This window comes from Pteropus vampyrus, unplaced genomic scaffold, assembly GCF_000151845.1.
Source record: "Pteropus vampyrus isolate Shadow unplaced genomic scaffold, Pvam_2.0 Scaffold79, whole genome shotgun sequence".
In the NCBI taxonomy this organism is placed as follows: domain Eukaryota; kingdom Metazoa; phylum Chordata; class Mammalia; order Chiroptera; family Pteropodidae; genus Pteropus; species Pteropus vampyrus.
The window spans coordinates 4,103,870-4,111,604 of record NW_011888860.1 but is presented as its reverse complement, the minus strand read 5'-3'; the positions used below and the strand labels follow the sequence as shown (position 1 = coordinate 4,111,604).

Below are 7,735 nucleotides of genomic sequence, written 5' to 3'. Positions count from 1 at the left end.
TGTAGGATTACAGTCTCACATTGCTCTTTTTTAATCCTTTCAAAATATAAAAAATAAAGAACATTCCTAGCTTGAGGCCATACAAGAATAGGTCACAGCATGGGCTGTAGTTTTCTATCTAACCTGTGCTAAAAGGACCTAGAGATTAAAGATGAACTGAATGACAACAGACTTCTCTACGGATACAATGCAAATCAGTTGACATTGGACAAATATTTTTAAATTACTAAGAAAAACTTACAATCCATCTAGAAGTATGACCTCAACAAAAAAAAAAATTGGGGTGTAAGAACTAACTTTAAAAAATAGATAAGCAAAAGCAGAATTACTATCAACAGATCCTCAAAAATATTCTATAAAATAAATATTTTAAGAAAGAAAATCACTTTACAGAAAAGTTCAAAAGTATGGAAATTAGTTAACCTCTACAAAAAAATAATCTTTATTTCAAATATAGTAATAATGTCTAAATTGTAGAATTACAAAAAGTTAAAAATAAACAGAAGTCAAACTGGCCAAAATTAACGTGTAAGGGAGAGGGTGGTGGTCAGACTTAAACTATTCTAGTTACTTGTTTTGTTCAAGAGGGTGGCCAAAATAGTGATTAAACTTAGACTTGAAAACTAAAGATATTAAGTATTCATGGTACATTTTTTGTACGCACTAAAAGAATAAAAACAGAGTTTATAAATCTCAAATTAGTTGAAGGAAATTATGAAACCAGAATAAAAGTATAACTAAAATTTTCAGTCAACAAAAAGGAAGAAAAAGTAAGAATGGTTGAAAAAGACAATATGACAAAATAAATAATAGAAAATAAAATGTTAGTAATCCAAATAATATAAATGGTATAAAATTGCCAGTTGAAATTCATAAATTTCCAGATGAGATTAAAAAGTGAAAATCCAACTAAATACTATTTACAAGTCATATCTAAAACATAAATAAATGTAAATTTTGAAAGTAAAAGAATGGAAAAATACATATCAACTAAAGTCTAATCAAAAGAAAGCTGTGGGGCTCCAAGCTGACCCAGGGGAACGCAGTGTCGCCTGGGCGGCGCTGCGGAAACTTCCACCCAGGACAGCACCTCCCTTCCCGGGTGTCCCCTCGCCTCGTAGGCCTTTCGCGTCTGATATTGTGGGCTGAGGTGAGAGCAGGCTCGGGGAGGGTGATTACCGCTGAGGAGCCGCGTTCACAATAAAGATGATAGAGGTACTGACAACAACTGACTCTCAGAAACTGCTACACCAGCTGAATGCCCTGTTGGAACAGGAGTAGAAATGTCAGTCAAAGCTTTGCGGCTTGAGAATAATTGAATCTGCACATGATAACAGCCTCAGGATGACTGCAAGACTAAGGGACTTTGAAGTAAAAGATCTTAGTCTAACTCAGTTATTTGCCTTCGACACCAAGACATTTTCTTTAACTGTGAATTTACTGGACAGATTTCTGTCCAAATTGAAGGTATAGCCCAAACATCATGGGTGTGTTGGACTGAGCTGCTTCTACTTGGCTGTAAAATCAATAGAAGAGGAAAGGAATGTCCCACTGGCAACTGACCTGATCCTAGTAAGCCAATATTGGTTCACAGTTTCAGACTTGATGAGAAGGGAAAAGATTGTGTTGGAGAAGGTGTGTCGGAAAGTCAAAGCTACTAATTTCTGCAACTTTATTATTCACTCATTCAAGAAAACTTGCCATTTAAAATGAAGAATAGCCTTAATTTTGAAAGACTAGAAGCTCAACTTAAGGCATGCCACTGCAGGATCATATTTTCTAAAGCAAAGCCTTCTGTATTGGCATTGTCTATAATTGCATTGGAGATCCAAGCACAGAAATGTATAGAATTAACAGAAAGAGTAGGATGTCTTCAGAAACATTCCAAGGTAAATGACAGAGATTTGACCTTCTGGCAAGAGCTTGTATCCAAGTGTTTAACTGAATATTCATCAAACAAGTATTCCAAACCAAATGTTCAGAAGTTGAAATGGATTGTTCCTGGACATACTGCATGGCAACTGAAGCATAGTTACTACAGAATAACCCACCTTTCAACAATTCCTGAAATGGTCCCTTAACTGGATTATTACAACAAACTCCTCTGAAGCCTTCCTCTACAATCCTGAGCTATGGATTACATGTTATCATGGATTTAAGCTGTGAAGCCTCAAAACATCACAACTAGATTACCACTGATGTTCTCAGATTTGGGGAAACTGCCTAATTAATATTATGCTGTAGGGGAAGTATGCTTAAATATGAGTTCACCTGTGCGGTGTACAAACAAAGCCAAGAGCATAAATGTGAAATGCTAATGACAAGTCTGGGAAGGTAAACTGTGAACCTTCATTTCTAATGCTGACCCAACTTTCTATTTAGGTCAATATATTTAGGTGGTATTAAAAATGGTAACCTACTTGGTATAAACTTGAATTTTAAATTATGAGGTTTAATTTTAAATTATAAGGTTTACATCAAAACCAACATTTCACAAATACACTTTTAAGGCATAACAAGCGTCATTACTGTAGGCAGTGAAAATGGTTTCTCGGCACCCGTAATGCAAGTAATAGATAACTCAGAGATGTGGACTTTATCTGGGAAATACACTTAAAATTTTTCATAGAAAGCAAGTAATGTTTGTATCTATGATAAAAACATTTTTATACAAATTCTGCTTCAATCTAGTTCCACCAAAAATTTTGATTTTATTGTATACTCCAGAAGTTTTTACTAAGGACTGTTTTTATAAAGCTATCATTGCTTCTAATTTAGAATTTTGTTTAAAATGAGAAGACTATACTTTCACTAATTGTCCTTGCTGTGCCAACAGAAAGTCTTAAGTAAATAAGCATCTTCATAATCATGAGGTTGCTGAGGTAGTGTTCAGGATTTTCTATTAAGTCAGTGAATATAAAGAGATATACAGTATTAAAAGTGTTGTAAATGGTTACTCAGTGCAATCTGTAGCCTGAGTCCATCCAGGATGGCTGTACTCAATTTTAACAGTCATGTTATGGGTAAATATGCACTGGAAACTAAACCAAAGAACCACAATGTATCTTACACTTTTGTAAACCATCTTTTGTAGATAACTTTTCAGTATTCCCAAAAGGCTGATATATTTTGATTACATCGGTGTTAATTTTGAGTTGTCAGAGGTACCCAAACCAACTACCATTATGTTTTGGTACTGAGGGATATACATTTCAATAAAGTTACTGAAATGCAAAAAAAAAAAAAAAAGAAAGAAAGAAAGAAAGAAAAGAAAGAAAGAAAAAGAAAAAAAAAGCCATGGATTTATAAAAGTAAACATTTTATTTTGAAATTATTATAGATTCACATGCAGCTATAAAAATAGTACAGAAGAGTCCTGTGTCCCCTTCAATCTGTTTCTTCCAATGATATTTTATAGTTATAGTTCAATATCACAGCTAGTAAGTTAACATTGTTACAATCCATTGACCTTATTCAGATTTCACTGGTTTTACATGCATTCATTTTGGTGTGTATTTATTTCTATGCGATTTTACCACGTGTGTTGATTTGTATAACTGACAGCACAGTCTAGATATAGAACTGTTTCCTCACCACAAATATTTCTCACACTATCTTTTGATAGCCATACTCTAACCTCTGATAACCACAAGTCCGTTCCCTGTCTCTATAATTTTGTCATTTTAAGAATGTTATGTAAATGAAATGACAAATGAATTTTTAAGACAACAAGTCTATTAGGTATAAACAGCAACACTATAAAATTATGAAAATGTAAATATACTAGGAAGATATGAATATTGAAAAACTATAATAATAAAATAGAACAAAAATATAATAATAGAATAACTGATGAATAATACAAGATACATAAATAACATGGGGAATTTTGCATATTACTAACATAATGGGAGTTTTTATTTCCTCTTTTCATTATATAGAAATCAGACAAGAATAATTAATAAAGAAAATATGAGAAAATAATGTGTCATCACCTTACGAAGTTGAATTATTTCTGCTCATGATAGACTCTACTTAATTTGTGCATGTGTGCACCAGGATACGTTTGTCATAATATTCACAAAAACACTGTTCAGGATAGCAAAAAACTAGAAACTGCCCTAGTGTCCACTGATGGGAGAATTGATATTTTCACACAATGGTATAGTATACAGCTGTGAACATGAATGAACTAAATATAGCAAATCGCAACGATGTGGATAAATCTTAGAAAGATAATGTTGAATTGAAAAAGACTAATAAAGTATGACAGCATTGTCAAGAAAGCTCAAATATAAGAAAGCCCAAACCAAATATATGTATGTGTGTGTTTGTATATTTATATGTTCTAAAATTATTTTTTAGAACAAGTTAATAAAAAAATTAAGGATAATAGCTATCTTTAGATATCAGAGAGAAGCCACAATTTCTTTTAAGGCTACTGGTCAAGATTTACTTTTTAAGTTTGGTGCTGTGATTACACTTGTTTGCTATATCATGTTTCATCATATAACACACATCGTTACATGTGTTTTTACATGTATAAAATAGCATATAATAAATTTTTTCAAACAAATAAAATGAACCTAATAATATCCCCTTTATTGTAATGGTATTTTAAAGTATTTTAAGGATATACAGAGCTAATGAAAGGAGAAATCTCTTTGTCAAGTATAATATTGTTTATAAACATTAGGCAAAATTATGATGAGCAAATTTCTGCTTCTGGATGACTGGTGAGTTTCATCTTTGCTACAGTTTCATCTTGCTTCCCTGCATGATTTCTGCTGTTACTTCTATTGATGGACAATGGCTTTCTGCCCACCTCCAGAGAGAGAGCTTTCCTACTTTTGTTTCATAATTTGAAGTAGAAACTCTGCTACAAACTGCACTGCTTACTCTCTGGCTGCAGACCCCATGCTCCAAGCATATCTTTTAAAAGGAAAGCATGGTTCCCTTCCTTCTTGTCTTCCTATCAGAGATGGTGTCTTGTTCCATCTCTATATGCCTACAAGAAATTGATTTAACCCATTCTCCCAGCATTTGTTTATCAAATTTAACTGAAATCTTGTAGTGGTTTTTTTAGTAAATTTTTTTCCTATGTGGTTTTCGAAACAATGGGAAAAGGGTTCTTTGAGACAGACAATAATAAGAAAATATTATTCTTATAGTTAAAGAACCACTCATTTTAAATAGTAAAGTGCTTTATAATTTCCCAGTTTTTTATATATATATATATATATTCTCATTTGATAACACTTCTCTTTTGGTTTTATAAAAACATTTTCCAGTTTATCTTTTTGCTTTCAAAACAAAATTACTATGACCAATATGGGTAAATGTATAAGATAAAGAAAAATGTTTTAGTATATTTTTCATTGCCACAGATATACGCAGTAAATTAGACAATTGGGAAAGCTTTTTACTGTGATCATCTGACTTTCTGAAATTCCTTCTTTTTTATTTTAGTTGTGATGAGAACAGATAACATCAGTCTACCCTTGTAACAAAATTTTAAGTGTACAGTATAGATTGCTAACTGTAATCACCGTGTTGTAGAGCAGATCTGTAGAACTTATTCATCTGACATAACTGAAACTATACCCACTGAACAGCAAGTCCCCATTCCCAAAATTCTAAAAGTATTCAGATTGACTGAAACTGAGGACACTAGACAGGAGAAACACTTTTAGGGAAAGAATTGTGAAGTAAAGATAAGACATAACTGCCATCTGATTAACTGTTGTGATATTTACACAATGCCAAAAATATATATGTTGGGCATTCAAATAGAGATATCTCAACGATTTTACGTAGGTTAATTTGCCTTCTGGTCTCTGTTTTAACTCTGCTTTTTTATTATACCATTCCTCCATTCCAGAACTAACAGCAGCTTTCACCGCTTAACGGTTATTTAGCTAGAACTTCATGGGTTCCTTCGGTCTTTGTAGTGTAGCTCTTCAATAGCCATCCAACTTTATATGTCATTACTCAATTTGCCAGGCTCTTTAATGTGCCTCTACTCATACATATATTTTTTGTTTTGTTCCTTTTCATTCACAATCTTACATTTTTATTTTATATATGGTAAAGAAAGACCATTTTTTTAAAGTATGTAAAATAAAATGTTTACTGACTTGCAGAGTGAACTCAGATATGAAAATCATATTTGAAACTGATATTCCCCAGTGGATATCTTGCCTTTGAACAAGAATTCTGAATTTCATATTTTTTCGTTAAGTTCTCTGGCCTATCACATCTCTTTTTCTCTGTTTCTCATTGCAAAAGAAGCCATTTTAAAGCAAGCCCTGCTGTGTATGCATAATAAAAACCCTTAAGAAAAAAAACCATTTTAACAAATCATTAAATTTATTGCTTGTGAGGGCATAAAAATCCAAGATTCCAGAAAAAAAAATCTATTCTTATTTGTTTTGTTTTATTTTTTTTATTAGGATACTTAAACAGAAAGTACATACCATTTATAAAATAAATTTTCAAATGAAATACACATCAAGGAAATTGATTGCCTCCAAAGAAAGAAAGAAACAAACAAATAAAATCCTTCCCACATTGCCTAGAGATATAGATGGACCTGCAACTGATTTGTAATTTTCTCTGTCTTGACATCAGTTTTCAAGTCAGAGCTGACAAACACTGTAGTAATAAACATATCCTCCCTAGTCTTATTTTTAATTTCTAATACAATGATGTAGCCTTTGCTTTACTCAAAAGTTGTAGTATTTATAAGAGGGTAGGGAGATTCCAAATGAGTTTTATGAGAATGAATGAATGAAGGGCGGGGCAATATATCAGTGAGAGTTGAGAGGCACAGGGCTTTAATAACTTCAGCCTAATTATTCCACTCCTTGACAAGATATCTTTTTTCTTTTTTTTTAGGATGAAAAATTTGCGTACATTGTACTTTTGGAGTAACATCAAACTTATTTAGGTTTCTTTTGCAGTTTTCAATATACTTTGCAATTTCATCTTGTGACCTGACACGATGACTCTAATTAGGTAAAAACTGTTGTAAAAATAATTACCAATAGTGCCTTTGGTTCAACACTAAATGCAATTACTGTATTACAATTATGGTAATGATCAGAAACTCTGTTTCCATACAGAAAAGAAATTAATAGTACAGAGATTATTGCTGAGGTAATTGAGAAATTTTCTAAGAAAGCTATGTGGAACCTCTTCTTAAAAGCTATGCTCGCCTTTTATCCTCAAAGAGTAAAAGTCTGTAATGGATGTAGGATTTCTTAGCCTATCTCAGTTTCCTGGGACTTCAATACTTGTCTCTTGAGCTCCATGAGAAGTTCTAACGTCATTAAATAGGTCAAGTGTGGTCATCTCAGCTTCCTCTCTGTTTACTCCACCTGTGTTTATACTGCTAGCAACTCAGCAGCAGCCTAATGAAACTACCTAATGAACTACTCAGGCAAAGCAATTTCATCTTTCAGCATTATCCTAGGCTTCCTGTAGGGAATGTGGTGTTTTCATCTACAAAGGAGTTTTTAATATATTATGCTCATTGCTGGTGTAGCAGTTGACATAGGTGACATGTGCTGGCAGGTTTTAACCCCTCTACAGAATTAAGGAGATATATGTTTGTTTAAAAACATTAACTTTACAGGTTGATACACACATTTGATGAGAAGACATTCTGTATTACAATAACATAGGATGGAGGAGAAAGATGTGTGAGGACTTTCAATCAGGATCGGAATCAGGA

At 32.8% G+C, this 7,735-nt stretch overlaps 1 protein-coding gene and 1 pseudogene across 1 annotated transcript in view; both read left to right on the top strand.

The window, feature by feature from the left end:
• The window catches only part of KCTD8 (potassium channel tetramerization domain containing 8), a 244,961-nt gene that overhangs the window by 206,627 nt on the left and 30,599 nt on the right, over window positions 1-7,735 (top strand). The gene's annotated exons all lie outside the window — the stretch shown is intronic.
• On the top strand, window positions 1,147-2,219 carry LOC105293889 (annotated as a pseudogene).